Consider the following 19,194-nt stretch of genomic DNA (forward strand, 5'->3'; position numbering starts at 1 on the left):
ACAACTGGCCGCTGTGATACAATTGTATAATAACAATAACAACAATAATAAAATAAAATACAAAAGGGGGCATCTTCCCACATGTTAAAAACAAGAAAGATTAAGGAAAACGATTGGCTCCTTGCTGGGAGAAAGTGGCCAGAAGGTGACAAGCAGCAGGGGTAAGGCAGAACTATTTAACTCATGTATGGCATCTGTCTTTACCCAAAGGGATAAAGCAGTCCAACCTATCAAGAACAGCACCCCAAAAATCAGATTAGGAACCCAAGATGAGATAGGGAAGAAATGGTAAGTGAGCACCTGTCTACCTTAGCCAAAGCTCAATTCCCAGGACCGAATGGGTTACACCCCAGGGATCTGAAGGAACTGGCAGACGAGATCTCCAAACAACTAAACTATATCTATCAGAGATCCTGGAGTACCGGAGAACTCCTATAGGATTGCTGATGTGGTTCCCCTCTTCAGAAAGGGAGAAAAACAGATCAAGGGCCCAAAGCCAAAATGGGTTTGTCAAAAGCAGATCATGCCAGACTAGCCATATTGCCTTCTTAGATACAGTGACAACACTAGTGGACCATAGGAATGCCATTGATGTAGTTAACTTGGACTTCAGCAAGTCCTGATAAGGTAGACTATAACCTACTACTAGATAAAGTAGAAGAATGTGGGTTAGACATTGTCACCCCAGATGGCTTTGTAACTGGTTGACCAACCGCACACACCTGTACTCCACGATGGAACTGCCTCTTCATGGAGGGAAGAATGCAGTGGAGTACCCCAAGGCTCTGTGTTGGGCCCAGTACTCTTCAACATCTTCATCAGTGATTTGAATGAGGGTGTTAGGTGTGTAAGCTAACAGTTGGGTTAGCAATATATATGCCATGATAGTAGTACTGTTTCTTTAAGTACTGCTGTTATCTCAAGCAGTCATAAGAAGGAGCCAGAATGACTGTTAGCTCTCTGTTTGTTAAATGCTGATCGGTGGGGGGACTTATCAGATTTGCAGATGACCCCAAGCTGGCAGAAATAGCCAACACTCCAGAATACAGGCTAAAGATACAGAAGGATCTTGATACACTTGAACATTGGGCACTGCCTAAGAAAATGAGATTCAATGAAGTAAAGTTCTACTTTAGGCAATGAAAATGAAGTGCACAGGTACAGAATACCTTGCTCCACAGTAGTAACTGTGAAGGGGATCTTGGAGTCCCAGTGGACAACACTTTAATATGAGCCAGCAGTGTGCAACAGCTGCCAGAAAGACCAACACAGTTTTTGGCTGCATAAACAGAGGAATAGAATCAAGCTCCCGTGAAGTGTTAATCCCACTTTATAAGGCCTTGGTAAGGCCACACTTGGAATTCTGCATTCAGTTTGGTCACCATGATGTAGAAAGGATGTGGAGACTCTAGGGAGAGTGCAGAGAAGAGCAACAGAGGGGATCAGGGGACTGGAGGCTAGAGCCTATGAAGAACGGTTGCAGGAACTGGGTAGGTCTAGTTTACTGAAAGAAAGGACTAGGGGAGACGTGATAGCAGTGTTCCAATATCTCAGGGGTTGCCACAGAGAAGAGGCAGCCCGACTATCCTCCAAGGCACTTGAGTGCAGAACAAGAAGCAATGGGTGGAAACTAATCAAGGAGAGAAGCAACTTAGAACTGAGGAGAAATTTCCTGACAGTTAGAACAATTAATCAGTGGAACAATCTGCCTCCAGACGTTGTGAATGCCACAACAGTGGAAGTTTTTAAGAAGCTGTTGGATAGCCATTTGTCTGAAATGGTATAGGATTTCCTGCCTAGTTGGGCTAGAAGACCTGCAAGGTCCCTTCCCACTCTGCTATTGTATTGCATAGTGTTGTATTGCATTGCATTTTGCTCTTTGCCTAGTCACCCCCACCCTTGGAAGGCCTTCAGGGGTAATCTCTAACCTGATTGGAGGCTCTTCTGTCCCTCCATTGGGAGCTGCAGCCTTTAGCAGCCAGGCTGATTACTCCTCCCCCCTCTGCTTGTGTTTTTCCAGGCTGCAGGGGGCTGCCGGCTTGGGCCACGTGGGGCCTTTCCTCCCCCTTCTTCCCAAATGGCTCTGCGTGGCAAATACCATAGCCCCGCCCTCAAGAATTAGGCTCAAAAAACACAGCTTTTGCTACTAAGAGGCTGGTCTTTCTGAGGGCCTTCTCGCCCCCCTTTCTCCTACTTAAAGGAGAGTGTTTTTAAGGGGGAAGCAAGCATTAGCCACAAAGAACACAGCTTGTGCTACTAAGAAGCTGGTCAGCCTTCTCGCCCCCTTCTCTTTCTCCTACTTAAAGGAGAGTGTTATTAAGGGGGAAGCCTTCTCCTGTTACTTGGCAGTCAGAAAAGGGACAGAAATGGGCTTGCATACATCGTTAGGCAAGATTGCTGAAACACCGGAGGACAAGCCGAAGGGGATCTTCCCCTGGGAGGAGGAGTTCTCAGGTTGGGGGGGGGGAGGGTTCTTCCTGCAAGCCTTGTGGCAGCTGCCTCTGTGATTCATCTAGGAGGTAGGCTTGGGGGGGGATCGATCCACCGCCTGCCTCTTTAACCTCCTTGATAAGCCTCCTTTTGGCCCTTTGCTGCCTCCCCCGCCCTTGGCTAATGCCTCTGTGATGGTTTCTCACCTTTTTAAGGGCTCCTCAGAACCTCCGGTGGTGGTGTTGCTGGAGGGCTGAGAGCTGGGCTCCTGCCGGCCTCCTCTGAGCTGCTGGGGGTCACCATCTTGGACCACATGGTTTCAAGATGGCCCCCGGCTCCAAATTCAAAAGGCTCCTATTTGCTGGAGCACATGGAAATGGCTTTTGCCTTTGCAGGCTTGCCATGCGGCTGCTGCTGCCGCTCTCGCCTCCCCCTGCCTCCCGCAGCTCTTTCTGAGTCTTTCCGGCTCTCACCTTGTCCACTGGTGATAGCTGCCAGCGCAGGCTTTCCAGGGCGTTTTAACAACCCTCGTGGCTCAACCCCTGAGGGGAGCGGAGGAGCGCTTCTGCTCCTGAGAAGCCTCTGCGGCAAGGGCTGCCTCTAGGAAGCATGTGCCCTGTCCTCCTGCTTGCCCGGCAAGGGTCCTCACTGAGTGACTCCGTCTCACTCAGTGGCCAGGGCAGCATGCCGCCCCAGGGGGCTTGTGGCAGTCCAGTCCTTGCAGGAGGAGGCTGTGTGCGATGTAGGGAGGCAGGATTCGCCGGGTCCAAGTTTATTTTCCTTAATCCTTTGTAAATTACTGGAGGTCCAGAGTGGTGCAACCTTTCCATGAGTGGATGAGTCAAAATGGGGAAGTCCTGCGGGCCAGGGGGCGTTGCCCAAAGAGCTTATCTGACTCATCCAATCATGAGAGGACAAGGTCAACCCACTCTGGATACTCCTCCCCCCTCACTATGGAGAAAATGGGAATCCCAGAATATCTCAGTTGTCCTCATAAGAAACTTATATACGGTCAGGAAACCACAATGTGGAAAGAACATAGTAAAATAGCCTGTTTCCAGCTTTGCAAAAGAATGCAACAAGGCTGAATATTGTCTCATTATTTATTCAATCTATAATATATGCTGAATATACTGTATATATTTAGCACATTGGAAGATAATGAGCAAGATTTTAAAACAGGAAATACAAGGAGGAAATATTAATAATCTGTACTATTTTGACGACGCTACCCTGTCAGTTGAGAATGCAAAGGATCTGCAGGCTTTGGTATTAAAAGTCAAGAGACAAAATGAAAAAAAGGTTCTAAAGTTAAATATAAATGTCAAACTAATGACAACGCAACAAACAGGCTTAGAATCAACAATGAAGATAGCAAAGTGATGGATAGCTCCAACTTTTTATGATCCAACCTTCAACAGTAAAGGAATAAGCATTCAGATACACCGCTAACTAGCCCTTGGTAGAACAGCCACTGGAAGTTATTCAAATGCAGTGATATGGCTATGGCTATAAAAATAATGCAAGCCATAGTATTCCCAGTGACACTCTATGGCCATGATGGTGAACCTGTGGCACACGTGCCACAGGTGGCACACGGAGCCCTCTCTGCAGGCACGCTAGCTGTCGCCCCAGCTCAGCTCAACCGTGAATGCATGTGCACCTCCCACTAGCCATCTGATTTTTGGGTCTCTGCTGTGCATGGGAGGGGCAGAAATGTGGGAGTGCAAGAGGGTTGCACGTGCATGCGCTGGGGCGGGATGCGCGGGTCATATGGGCATTGCATGAGTATGCACACAGGCTGCTGCACACATACATGCATGCTTTCAGCACGCAGTGATGAAAATGGAAATGAAAGTTGGAAACAGCAGAAGAGTATTGACATTTTTGAACTTTGATGCTGGAGAAGACTCCTGATAAAATCATGGACAACCAACAAATAAAAAAATAGATTACCAAGTAAATCAGCTCAGAACTGCCACATGAGGCATATGGCCGGCTCAAATTATTCCACTTCAGAAATATGAACATATGTGAAGACCTCGCTCTCTGAAGAAGGCTCTAATATTCTAATGAAACTAAGTTGGAAGAAAAGAGAAGACAGGAAAATCAGCAGCAAAGCAAATGGACTCAATGACAATGATGCATCCTTAGAGGACCCAAAGGAGATCACCACAGAAAAATTATCTAAGAGTTTACAACAAATTAATAGCATATCATCAATAAATCAATCCTATGCAATTCCTAATTCAGGAAAAAAAAGCCAACGGATTCCAGTAGTAATGGATGCATTATTGGGAGACTGAACAACTGTACTGGTGATAAATCATTCTGGAGAAAAATTAATCTATGTGAGCCGAGGTGGCGCAGTGGTTAGGGTGCAGTACTGCAGGCCACTTCAGCTGACTGTTATCTGCAATTCAGCGATTCAAATCTCACCGGCTCAAGGTTGACTCAGCCTTCCATCCTTCCGAGGTGGGTGAAATGAGGACCCAGACTGCGGGGGCAATTTGCTGACTCAATTTGCTAAAAATCTGTAAACCGCTTAGAGAGGGCTGAAAGCTCTATGAAGCGGTATATAAGTCTAATAAATAAATAAATAAATTGCTAAGAGTTGACACCAACTTAATGGTACATAATTAAACAATATTTTACTACACTGTTTTTATTGTAATTATATATTTTAACTTCCCACTAAGTAATTTTTAATATAAATGTGATAGTTTGTAACTAAAATATAAACTGAGAAAACTGAATCTTTCATTCTGTGCTGCAAAACATAGATGCTACATATTTTTGAAATTAAAGTATTCTGCAGATACTCAACTAGGAAAAATAACTACATCTGGTTCATTTTATATTGTGTTATATAACTTGTCCTACACAAGTTCCACTTACCAAGCAACCTAGTTTCTCTTTTATAATGGGCCATCTACTATTTTAGTTTGATTTGTGTTTCTTCAGCTAAGACTACCAGTATGTAGACTATGCATAGGAAAAAAAAACCATAGGATTTCACACAAGTACACATGGAATAATACAAAAGGATCATGTGTATGAATCATCCAGTTGACTAAAGCCAGAAAATAAAGTGAGTGGTTTGTACCAAAGAAAAAAACAGGTATTAGGACTTTCACAAGCTATGTTGAGGCTAGTACAGACAGTCCTGGGCTTAAAAATGCCTGATCATTGGACAAGTCATACTGAACCCATACTTTTCAAAAATACGGACTGTTTTCAGTGAAAAAAATTGCACGGCTTTAGTGGTTCATTGGTTTGAGGAAAGAGAACACCATCTGCCATTTTTAATAATAGGCAACCCATTTGTAATTCTGACTTTGTGAGTTCTGACTGACATACTAACTAGTTGGATACCCATGCTCCGCTTCAAAACTATTTGATCAGGCTTGATAAATCGACACACCTTGAAAATTAATGAGTAGTTACAATCAGCCTCTCCTTTCCCTCAGGCTGACCCCATTGACCCTCTCCTATCCCCTTCTCTCCCTCAGGCTTGCCCCACAGAGGTCTCTCCTATCTTATCCCTTTCAGTTATACTCCTTAGCATCAGAGTTTTTTTCAGGTGGGGAGACGGAGTAGAATGTCTAAACTACCAGCCCGCAGGACAGATGAGTCATGCACAGGCCACATCCACATGGCAGTTGGAACAGAGTTCCAATAATATAATAATATAAGAAATGCTAATGATCTGATGGGTCATTTCAAAAAATCCTTTCTTAGCAAGCACCTAGAAGCCAAGAGGAACATACAGACCAAATTTCAAGTTTGTAGGCTTTGTGGTTCTGGAGATTTCGTGATGAGTGAGTGGATTTGACTTTTATATATATAGATTCAAACTAAAGACAGATTTAATAGATCTTGTTCTGAATCCTGGGGGGCTACATATATAACATTACATTTGTAAGCAAACTGTCTCTCAAACTGAACAGTCAACAAAGTATCCAATCAGAGTTACTGTTTTTCTGAGCATGTTCTGATAAAATTACCTAGTTTGGGTAATGAAATGTCTGCAAGAAAACAATAAATATTCGCCTTTATTGGTATTGTTTTATTTGTTTATCTGTTTAAAGTTGGTTTATCTGATAAAGATTAAAACAAATATGTTACCGCTGGTAACTCTTAATGGAGTTCAACATTCTGCTGAAATGACAAGGCTTTAAGGATTTCTTTATAGGTAAGAGATGGGATGTGGGAAGAAATCATTTGTTGTATTTTTAGAGAAGGTGGTAAGTTACTAAACTTGTTTACACTGTGGTGATGAACAAATTTATATACAGCATTACCATCAGTGTGTGAAATGAGGCATTTTATATAATGCCTAGGAAATCTATAAAATGCCAAAAATGGGACATCAAAATATGAAACACAATATTCCACACATCTTCCTAGGCATTCTATGCAATGCCAAAAAGCAAACTGGCAAAGTATAAAATACTCCTGCTAAAATTCCATTCTAGCCTTCCTTGTTGCAAGAAGTAGGTCAATACTAGTCTTTTGTCTCTTGCTTTTCTTTCACTAAGAAATACTGTATTTTATTTTGCATTTCTTTCATTTTCAAATACTGAGTTTGCTCAATAAAGGGATAAGGGTTAACCCTACCTCTAACTCTTTTCATGACTCTCTTTTCACCCTTTGCCTAAATAGTTCTTGCCATTCTGCATAATGCCTAGGTGTTATATATAATACCTTGGAAAAGTATATAGCATATTAAACATTTCATAATGGAATAGATCCAATGGAGGGGGCACTTAGCTAACTACAAGCAAAATTTATTTAAGGATAGCAACAATAGTTGCCAGATTTGCAGTTGTTAAGTGATGCAGTCACATAACACCTCGCTTTACAACTACATTGCTTTTTGACTGAACTTCAGGTTCCAATGGTGGTTGCTAGTTTATTTATCAAATTTATACACCGTCCATCTCACTTAAGTGACCCAGGGTGGCTTACAAACAAGTTGAGGGTTACGTGTACTTTATCACTCTGAATAGCCAAGTTGCCCTGAAAGTGGCCTTGTGATTCAGAACAGATTGCTTTAAAGTTTCCTGCTCCTAATCTTATCACAGTTTATCTGAATGTTGCAAAACAATCAATCAGTAAAATCATAATATAAAGTACAGATCAGATTGCTCTTGATTTATGGAGAAAAGATATTAAAAAACCTTCACATCCCCATAAACCATTAAACAAAAGAAGATTGTACAATTATTATCAGGTTTTTTATCAAATTTCAGGTTATTGAGCCCTATTCTTTAAACTACATAGAGCAACCTGGTCAGTACTAAAACTCAATTTATCTCAGTTGGTTTTCACCAGCCAGAACGGGCATGAATCCAATACACAAATAGTCACCTGCATAGTCTCAAGTACATGCCATGCTGGAGTGGGTTATACAGACTGAAAACTGTAAACAGAAGTTTCTGTATGAGAACAATATTACCAGCTATGCTGATGTTGATCCATATTTGGAAGTAATGCAAAATACACTAGATTCACTAAACATTTCCCCACAATAGCGATGCTATCCAATACAATACTACACTACAATCTATTACCACTAAAAAGATACCTTCTTACCATCTTCATAGTGAACTAAAGTATGTTACTTTTGACTCGAAACAAGTGAATCTTAAGAACCCAAGTTTGTTAAAAACAAATCAACTTGCCATTTGCAAAGCTACACATTGCCTGATTAACCTCTAGGACAGTGATGGCTAACCTTTTTTGGCTTCTGTGCGTGGACATGTCACACCCATAATGCTATGCATGCGACCTCCCCACGCGCATACATGCGCAACACTGCGAGGTGGCGCAGTGGTTAAATGCAGCACTGCAGGCTACTTCAGCTGATTGCAGTTCTGCAGTTCGGCTGTTCAAATCTCACCGGCTCAGGGTTGACTCAGCCTTCCATCCTTCCGAGGTGGGTAAAATGAGGACCCGGATTGTTGTTGGGGGCAATATGCTGACTCTGTAAACCGCTTAGAGAGGGCTGAAAGCCCTATGAAGCGGTCTATAAGTCTAACTGCTATTGCTATTGTTTCTCCCCCCCCCCACTTCTGCTGTGCTTTTTTCACTATCCCCAGGCTCCATAGGCTTTCTAGAAGCTTGGGGAGGGCAAAAACAACTGTCCCCCAGCCCCGCGGAGGCTTCAGGAGCTTCCCTGAAGCCTCCAGAGGGCGAAAAACAGCCCTACGGACAAACCAGAAGTCACTTCCTGTTTGCTTGTAGGGCTAATTTTTGCCCCTGGAGCCTTTGGAGAATCCTCCTGAAGGCTCTGGAGGGTGAAAAACAGCCCTACAGATGCTTCCAATTTGCTCGTGTGGCTGTTTTTTGCCTTCCAGAGCCTTCAGGGAAACCTGGAGGGCGAAAAATGGCCCTACGAGCAAACCGGAAATCTGTTCCTGAACTTCCGGTTTACCCGTAGGACAAAAAACGGCCTCAAAAGAAGGCCGAAGTCAGCTGTCCAGCCTGCGTATGCACACTGGAGCTGATAGGGCAATGCCTTGCATGCCCTAACAAATGATTCCACATGCTACCTGAGGCATGCATGCCATAGGTTTCCCATCATGGCTCTAGGATGTTAGCAAGCATGCAGACAGTGGCAACTAATAGAAATTGAGTACATCTATTTTCAAAAAGGTTTTAACAAATTCTCTTGCAGAATGTTCCTGGCAAAGCTAAGCACCAGAATTTATAGATATAAAAATTGTTCACGATAATCATATCAATTTTTGACCCACAATGGAAGATGAATACTTCACACAAATGAATCAGGAAAGGATGATGGAGCAAGGAGCACATGGCTCAATAAAATATCAACATTCCGTACATTTTTAAAAAATGATAATTTCCAATGTAATGAGATCTAAAGTTTGAGATCATTATGAAGGGAAGCAAAAATAAAATTGCAAACAGAGTGATTCTATAAATAAATAAATCCTATTTGGAATATAATACATAATTGACAATGTCAAGTAAGTGTGTATGTGTGTGTGTGTGTGTGTGTGTGTAAGACATGAAACATTCTGAAATAAATACAGAAAGATTTGGAATAGGTATTTGTTTACATCCAATTAAGCTAGAATTTGTCATTTTCAGAGGTAAAAGGAGACACTAGTGCAGATAGTTTTAAAGGAGAACTGGAAGAATTGGATACCAAAGGTTACTACTGTCAGTGAGAGTTTACTACCTTCTGAATAACAGGAAACATACCTTAAATACCAATTGCTATTAAGGCAAAATGGAAAAGATTTATTCCTATGTACATGTTTCTAAATATTTTGAATGCACTTAGTTGGCATGACACAAAATACTTGAATAGATGAGCTTTGATCTAGAAGGGCTCTTCTTACGTACTTAGGTTAACATCTGTTTCAGACATAAGTCACAATTATTTCTGACAAGAAAAATCATTGATGCATACTGTTGAATCATTTACAACTGAAGTTATAATATCAACAGCCATGATCAAATGGAATTCTAAAACCCATCCAAATTTGCTGAAAACTACATGTTGTAAATGTCCTCCCGATAACATATTTTTCTTAAGAAGACATGTGATAAAGACCCACCCAATATTTGGTACAAAAAGATTAAATGCTGCTTTAATATATCTATTATAAACAGCCAAAGCATATTTTAAAATAATTGTTCAGTGCACTTTATCAAATATTGCTGCTTACACTAACATTCTCAAGTATCTAATTAGCTGATTTACATGTCTAGACAAACATGACATTGTAGCATATGCTTAAAATAGCAACTTTCTCTAGCACCTAGTTCTAGTATGGAACCTGATCCCCCTGTCCCTCAGTTAAGTTAGATTTAATTGTTCTTATTGCTGTCAATCATACAGTTGCAATCTTTCTCTCCCACATGATATTCTATGCAAAAATAACATTTATTCTTTCTCTTGGGTCTTTCATGCAGAAAATGCCCTATAAGTCGCTTATGAGAAACTTACACATTTGTAAGATTTGTTTGATAAAGCATTTATGGAAGCATTTATTAACTTTACTACCTTTTTTTTAAACTACCAAAGCATATGTGCACGGCCCACTCCAATAACAAGTTTTATAAGCATACATTAATATGGCATCTTGATAATTCTCTGGTTTTTGGAGTCTGCCTGGACAGGTCAGTTTTCTTGGAACAATTTTTCAGAAGTGGTTTGCCATTGCCTAGGACTGAGAGAAAGTGACTGGCCCAAGGTCACCCAGTTGGCTTTGTGCCCAAGGGCAGGAGTAGAACTCCTGTTTTCCTGTTTCTAGCCTTATGCCTTAACTACTACATCAAACTGGCTCTCTGTGATAATAAATATTTGTCCTGGACCAAATGCACCACCTTTTTTAGGCTATAATGCTTTTGAAAAATAGTGAATCCACTGTTTCATCCCTTGGGAATTCTGAATACATTCCAAATTTGGGACTTATTCCTGCCTACTTTTTAAACCTAGCCCTCAATATGCTACACAAAGCCTGGTTCTACCCTGAAGGAAAGAGAAACTGGGGCACTTCTATCACACATAATCAGTGAGCAACTCCAAAGGTGCTTATACTACTAACTCACACACACACAAAATATTTTTTTCCTAAAAGTGATTCATATCATTCCAGTTTGGAAAAATTATATTATGATGAAAAACAAGAAAAAAAACTAGAAATACAATAACTTTTATTCAAATTATACAAAATTAAGATTACATAGCTTCACAATAACTCAGCTGTACTCAGACATTCAGTATAAATACTTTTTATGGGTTCTCCCCATAATTATTGGCTCTGAATGGTTACAGGCAAATAACAGATTTATTTGTGGGTGTGTATATTTTAAATAAACCTCTAGACTGATTATCTAACAGAAGTTAAGTTTACATTGGTAACTAAAGCAAAAATTAGAAATAAAGTATTACTTTAATCTTTTTTACAATTTTCAATTATTTAAAGCAGTATTTTTTCATATTGAGTACTAATAAAAACAGAGGTAAATATCTAGTTCTATACATACCGTTATTATTTACAAATTATGTATCATTGAAAAAAAGCAAACATTTATCAACATCTTTGCTTAGATTTGAATCAGTACAACGTTTCATATTGCTGTTTTATTTTCAAGGCAATGTGATTTCGTTGTAAAATTTGAATTATGGCTTTTGAAGGGAGGAATTCTGTATGCAATCTTCATTAAAGTTTTTTTTTAATCACTTATTTGGACAACCAATATACCTTGACATTTGTAGAGTTACTAAACCTAGCTTCACAGTAGACATTCATAATACTGCCAAATTTTATATATATATATATATATATATATATATATATATATATATATATATATATATATATATATATATATGTGTGTGTGTGTGTGTGTGTGTGTGTGTGTGTGTGTGTGTGTGTGTGTGTGTAATTTGTGTGTGACACATACACATATACATATATACATATACATGCATACACACACAGAAATAAAAATAATACTGCAGCCAAATACAAAGCACATTCATTTACAAATAAGTTTAATCGCAAATGTTAGCACATTTGAGTTATTATCAATTATCAAATGAGATTATTTTTCAAGTAAATACATGTGAGAACTTTGTTCAGTTTTGGGGGGGAAAGGGTGCTTAAATTGTATGTTGTTTATGTATGTTAAATTGAGATAGCCATAAAAAACTTCAGGTTAACAATGGAGGAAGAGAGAAGATATACTGGTGTTTAATAAAATCCTCCAACTACAGTTGGGTGAAAGCTACTGTTGCAAGGAAAGACTTCTGTGCATGCTGTTGGTTAACTACTCCAAACTTCCAAAGGAACAAATCTTAAATCACTGACATGTAGCAGAAAGACAGGGAGCTATCTATATCCACAAGAAATCCTTCTGGCAGAAGAAAGTGAAAATCAACAATAAATTTAACTCATTACCAAAAAGATAATTCCCAAGTGTGAAAGCTGGAATTTTTAACTATTGTTTCAATTATTGGTTTCTTCATATTGTTTGAAATTTTGCCACAATTGCTTGCATTAATTAAATTGTTACCTAAAATTGATATTAATCAGTGAAGTTGGCAAAAATATTATTTGGATCAACAACAGAAAAATACCAACTAAGAATTACCCTAATCTTGAAACTTTTTGCTTGCTTCTTTTATAGTGCATTTACTGGAAAAATAAATATTAGAGAAGTTTAAAAAGAAATAGTACTAAAGGAATAATAAAAATCTTAGAGATAGCTTACTTTTACAAGTATAAACTATAAATTCTGAATCAACAGAACTATTTTAGATCTGTTTCCTATAAAACAAGTATAGGTGGATTGTTTTATATGGCCAGCAATGCTTCAAAATAAATTCTTTAAAAAACATGCAGTATCGTACAATGGTTACAGTGTTGGATTAGGATCAGGAAGACCCATGTTCAAATCACCTCAGCCAATGAATCTCGCTGGATTACTCTGGGTCAAACCAATCATTCTTTCAAACCAACCTATATTGCAAGTTTATTACTACCAGTACAGGGAAAGAGGGATGAACACCACCTTGAGATCTTGGAACTTAACAACTAAGTTGTTAAGCATATTTAACAACTAAAATGTTTTGTTTTTGTAAAATTTAAACTAGTTTTAAAAAGTTGTCTTCAATAGGGAATTATTCAGGCAAAATAGATTTGTTCACTACCAACTTTCTAGGCTGCATAACAAAATTAACAATATAACAGTGTAAGACTACAAATAGTTTCTGCATATTTTCTTAAATAACTTCTTTAATAAAACTCTTTTGGAAATATGAAAAAATATACTTTTTATAAATTTAATATGCATTAACTTTAGTACATATAAAGAGGCATTTAAATTGAATGTTTAAATTGGGGACAAGTCATTTCTTTTAACCTAGTTATATCTTCTGGTTTTGGATATTTTCCACAATGTTGTAGCCAAAATGAATTTTAGATCACATACATAATTAACATTTCTTAGTAATACATATATCAGGTTCAATGTGAAGCAGCAATAATTTGCTATATAACAAAACTATAAAAAGTCTAAGTTTCAAAAAATACACTTGATAAAAGAAGCAAACCAGCTGTTCAAATAAGTAAAAACTGCTTTTAGCTAACTAAAATTAACCTGTACATAGAAAATACTGTCATCCAAAAATATATGACCCCAATATATATCTGCACCAGATTTATATCCAGAACTTCACTAAAATTAGCACTTACACAATGAAGCATTTCATAATATACTGATGAACGTTCTAAGAAATGTTTATTAAACATTATTAAACATTTAATAAAAAGGATAGTTGTTGAAAGTGCTGCGCCAAGAGGTATTTTAGAGTTTTGTACCTGTTTTCTCATGTACCTACAGAAGATAGTGTGCTTTCTTTTGATATATAGTACACATGTACAAAATGTCAGTATTAAAATAAAGATTGGTGTGCATCTTAAAAGACAATTTGATTTTTTTTAAAGGAATATTGTGCAGTGACTGCATCCATATTGGTTCTTGCGACAACTTACCATGCATTTCAAAATAACACTTTGGGGGTGGGATGGTATTGTTTTTGTAGTAGTTCAACTGCTGTGTGAGAATAGATTCCAAGCAATGGCATTAAGGGAAAATCTCTTTAAGCCTAATACAGGAAAAAGTAACTTCCATATAATTTCAATAAATCACAGCATTCATTGTTACCATCGTATTGACATTTAAATTCAAGAACACCAGTTTATCTAGTAATAGATAGTTTCATTTTTCTATTTTCAAGAATTAATATCTACCCATGCTATTTACAAGACATTTTTGGAAAAGATTGTCTAGGAATCTGATCTACTATACCAATATGCTGATGATAATATCTCTTCAAATCTGAACATAGGAAACAGAGCCAAGGTGGCGCAGTGGTTAGGGTGCAGTACTGAAGGCCACTACAGCTCACTGTTATCTGCAGTTCAGCGGTTCTAATCTCACCGGCTCAAGGTTAACTCAGCCTTCCATCCTTCCGAGGTAGGTGAAATGAGGACCCAGACTGTGGGGGCGATATGCTGACTTTGTAAACCGCTTAAGAGAGGGCTGAGAGCCCTATGAAGCGGTATATAAGTCTAACTGCTATTGCTATAGTTGAAATTCATTGGCAGCATCAAAAAATTTGATGTTATAAACAAAAGGCTACTGGGCAGTAGTAAAGATCATGACACTTTATGGGTTGAATCTTAACATCATTCCAGTTCCCTAGAAAATCAGTTTTATGGTCTGAGAGTACTTGCTCCTGCATTCTGAGGTAGCCCCCAATGACTGCAATATGTCTGTGTGTGTCTGTGTGTGTGTGTGTGTGTGTTTTGTTCACTTTTTCCTGGAGAAAGCTGATCTGGTCAGTGTCACAGACGAGTTAGTCACATTTAGGATGCATTATTACACTGCACTGAATGTAGAGCAGCCCTTGAAATATTCAGCTCCTGAATAACAGTAGTAAAATGTAACAATTAGAACAGGTGATTCTACTCTTGAAAATCCAATTTGAATTGGAGCATGAAGTCTGGCTGGGGATGCCACAAAATATGGCCTCTCAAGTACGGACAAAATTCTAATATTTCTTTTTTAAGGAACTCTTGCAGGTGGTGCACAATAGGTGATTTTAAAATAAGTAAGTAAGTAAGTAAGTAAGTAAGTAAGTAAGTAACTAGCTCACACTTCCTATATATCCATCAAATTGGGAGTCAAGAGCGGGACTTCTTCGGGAAGAAGGAGAAGCAGCACAGAGACAAGCAGATCCGACGCCCAAGAGAAAACTGAAAATCTTTCCAATTCAGGGAGGCCAAAAAAGGCCCCTCGCCTCCCGGGACGCCTCTGAAAGGGCTCCGAGGAGGAGTCGGGTCGGCAGTCCCAGCCCTCGGACCCAACGGCGCAGCTCCCCCGGCAGACCGCGGAAGTTAAACCCGGCTCCTCCTCTCCCCAGCGGGGCCACCGCCGCCTGGCCCTGCCTGCACACGCCCCCCCTTCTTTTGCTCCCGGGCACCGCGGCCAGCCGGGCCCAGACAGGCAGCGGGGACCCCGCGCTCCCTCCAGGCCGCCTGACGGACAGCCCCTGCGGGGGAGCGGCCGCCAGAACCCCGCCAGGCCCGCCGCAGCCGACTTCGCTCACCCTTCCTCCGCGCGGGCTCCTCCTCCGTGCCCCGCAGCAGCGGCACTCGCCGCCACCGCCGCCTCCAGCAGGACAAGCGACCTTCCGAGCCACTCCGGAGCCGTCGCCGCCTCCCGCCGCCACCGGGGGAGGGAGCAAGGAGGGGTATCCGTACCGGGGCTGCTGCTGCTGCTGCTGTGACGGGCAGCGCGGAAGGGGCAGCGGGGGAAGGCGGGATGGCTGGCGGTGGGGAGGAGGGTCTTCCAGGCGCCGCCGCCGCCGTCACCGCCTCTCCCGCTCCGGCTTCCCAGTCGTTCCCGTCCCTCCTCCTCCTCTGCTCGCTGCGTGTCTCAGCCAGCCAAGTCCAAATCAAAATAGTGTCACACAATATGGCGGCGCCTCCAGTTGGCAAGCCTCGCGAGAACTGGCCCCGAAGGCTAACGGGAGAGCGGAGGGGGGGAGAAGGAGGAGCTCCCGCGTTGCCTCGGTGACGGATATTGCCATTGATTTGCCCGGCGCGAGCGGTGTAAAGGCGGTTGGAATGCAAAGTGGTTCCTTTCGCAAGTTCTCCCAGGGAAGCAACCAGCGTGCCCGGCTCAGCGTGCCCGAGAACCGAAAAGTGCCAAGAGATGGGAGATATCTCTCAAGCTTCCACGCTGAAATTGAAATCGGCTCCTCCTCCTCCATGAATCTGCGGATCGTCATTCAAACCAAGAAAATGTGGCGGGTATTTAGACTGCGAAACTGGATTTTATCCCATATAAGGGACCCACTACTTCCATGCGTTACTTTTTACATTGGCACCGTAAAACTGACACGGACAACGAGAAGAGGTTCGTTACGGAAAATCCCCAGCCTGGCGCTATCTTTAGAAAGATTAGCCGAATTGCCACGTTAACGGGGAACAGGTTTTCTATACTACAACCCGTGAGAAAACATTTGACTTGATGGTGGCCATTCGAGGCACTTTCTTAATATTGGATAATATCGGATATTAATAATTATGATCCAGCAAACCAATTTAACCGGGCAACAAGTTTATTCTGCTGAATAATTCTAGAATTTAAAACAGGTATTTAGACTTAGTCTGAGCTAAGTAGCTCATTACTTGCAATGTCAAGACTCACGCTTGGGAACTAGTAAAAACAAATGACATCATGGTCATTAGAAAATAATGGCTCTTTTCAACAGAAATAGGAATAGGCAGAGTAAGTTACAACAGAGTAATAGCTGAGAGTGAGCAATAATATTTATGAAATATTAAGAACTCTCCCACTAGATGCACAGGCAAAGCTTTGCAGTTATTTTGGGTTATTATGGCCTTTTCCCTCTGACACCATACATTTCTTACTTATTTCAAAGCTTTCAGTAGAATTGCTTGGCACTATGTGTATTATTAAAAATCAGTTTAAAAGGTCCCCAAAGTTATCCCATAAATACAACCTAACAATTTATTTAGTGGACTCTGAGCATTTTTGAGTGATTAAAACATTTTTATGATTATTCCCAAGAAATGGAAGCGTTATTTTACTGAATGACCAGGAAAATGCTTTGAACAACATAGTGGTTTTGCATCTGCAGATCTGGGAGCGAGAGGCAGAGAGCCTACATTATCCTTTTAAAACAAGCAGCAGTAGAGATTCTCCGTCATCCAGGTCATGGTTGTCCCAAAGGTGTTTTCTTTCAAAAGGCAGCCGGACTTTTTTGCTTTGCTTGAAGATGCTTCGCTTTTCATCCAAGAAGCTTCTTCAGTTCTGACTGAATTGTGAAGAATGGAAGGATTTATAGTCCTTGCAGTCATGTGGTCATTAGCCCTCTTTCTGATAGTCATTGAGGCCACTCACAGGTTTATCTATGGCTTCAGTTCCTATTGTTCCGAATCCTATAGTTTGCAGGGGGAGGGGGGGCTGTTCTGAAAATCCATTCATACTCCAGCACCATTCGTCATCCTAAAGTGCATGGCTAAATGTCTATGGAGATTCTCAGTTGTTCAGGTCATGGTTTGGGACAACCATGACCTGGATGACTGAGAATCTCCATAGACATTTACCTATGCACTTGAGGATGAACACCCTTCAAATGGTGCTGGATTATGAAAGGATTTCCAGGAAAAAAATGGCAGACTACAAGATTCAGGTGACCCTGAAGGGACAGATAAACTTGCAAGTGTTTAAATTACTTTTAAAACAAGCCAAGGGAGGGGGGAACCCTTTAAATTTAGGCTGAATTCGTAATGAACACACCTGCATTTTTTTTTAAAAAACAACACATGTGCAGATTAAACTTGATCCAACCTCGCATGGATCACGCTTCCTGAGGCCATTGAGTAGTTTGCCAGCCCTGACATCAGGATGGCAAAAAATAGTTCATCTTCAATTCTTGGGATGGAATGTAAAAGGCATTTATCATTTGCTAGGACAATAAGAATGCCAAAAATGCCATCTCTTTGTCTTTTGTGATCCATTTATCCCACTGGTAACGTGGTTATAGGTTTAAAGATGTAGAAGAATGAGGCTGGCTTGATCATTAGACTATCTGAAAGAAGGTAGAGCTAGAAAAAACTGCAACAGCCTTGCTTTTCCTTACTTTATCCAGACTGTAATAAAGAATACAGAATAACAGAGTAGGACTGGACCTTGGAGGTCCTAGTCCTGTGATGGCGAACCTATGATATGAATGCCACAGGTGGCACACAGAGCCATTTCTGAGGACACGCAAGGCATTGCCCTGTCAGTTCCAGTGCTCATGCATGTGCTGGCCAGCTGATTTTCGGCCGTTTTTTCACTCTCTGGAAGCTTCCCTGAAGCCTCCGGAGGGCAAAAAACCGCCCAACACGCAAATGAGAACTTTGGGAATGGACTTTCGGTTTGCATGTTGGGCTGTTTTTTGCCCTCCAGTGGCTTCAGAGAAACCTCTGGAGAGAGAAAAATGGCCCAACAGGCAACCCAGAAATCAGAAAACGGCCGGGGGGGGAGTTGGGGGCGGCTGTTTTCGCCCTCCCCAGGCTCCTAGAAAGCCGTACACATGTGGGGGGGCTGTCATGCATGCATGCACAGGGGACATGGTGCACGGTGGGCATTAAATTATGGGGGTGGGCTGTCCTAATCCAGCAGCACACTGCTGGCTCATAGTTAAGTGGTTGTCCACTAGGCCAATTACAAATCACCACCTCTTGCATAGGGATCACATCTTTCCTGCCTTCCTTTCCTCAATTGTTGCCAAGAACAAAGGATCTTAATTTCCAAACATAGAGAGTGTACCAAGTTGGTGGCATGATGGGCTTTGTGGTGCCATCATCATTACCTTTGGTTCTCTTTGCTTTCTTTAAAAGAGCAGCTGCAAATAGAAAAAAAAAATCAATTTCTGTTCCCAAAATCAAAAAGCATCTCTATATTGCCATGACTGAATTGTTGCTTCAAACAGGTTCAGGTCATGTTAGCTATTCTAAATATAGTAAGCACTTACTTTGTTGAATGATGAGCCCACAGTTTTGCAAGATAATGCAGTTACACTTCTAATTTCCTCCTTACAATCTACCATTCTTGCTTGGAATATACAAACACCCTCATTCATTAGGTTGCTTTGGAGCTTTCCACTCTTTCCATCTGTTCCACGCAGCAATTAAA

At 40.9% G+C, this 19,194-nt stretch overlaps 1 protein-coding gene across 4 annotated transcripts in view; it reads right to left on the reverse strand.

The window, feature by feature from the left end:
- Positions 1-15,986, reverse strand: part of TAB2 (TGF-beta activated kinase 1 (MAP3K7) binding protein 2) — a 65,566-nt gene extending 49,580 nt beyond the window's left edge. Inside the window, exons 1-2 of one of the 4 annotated variants that reach the window (XM_087718308.1) lie at positions 15,590-15,986; positions 13,971-14,083 (exon numbers count right to left, since the gene is read on the reverse strand). The gene's annotated coding sequence lies outside the window, so the exon portion shown is untranslated. The remainder of the gene's footprint in view (positions 1-13,970; positions 14,084-15,589) is intronic. The other 3 variants (XM_087718309.1, XM_087718310.1, XM_087718307.1) reach the window with 3 other exon arrangements.
- Positions 15,987-19,194: the final 3,208 nt, after the last annotated feature.

The sequence above is a fragment of the Thamnophis sirtalis genome, unplaced genomic scaffold (genome assembly GCF_051295495.1).
Source record: "Thamnophis sirtalis isolate CommonGarterSnake01/CBP01778 unplaced genomic scaffold, rThaSir2_p1.2 scaffold_6, whole genome shotgun sequence".
Lineage (NCBI taxonomy): Eukaryota > Metazoa > Chordata > Lepidosauria > Squamata > Natricidae > Thamnophis > Thamnophis sirtalis.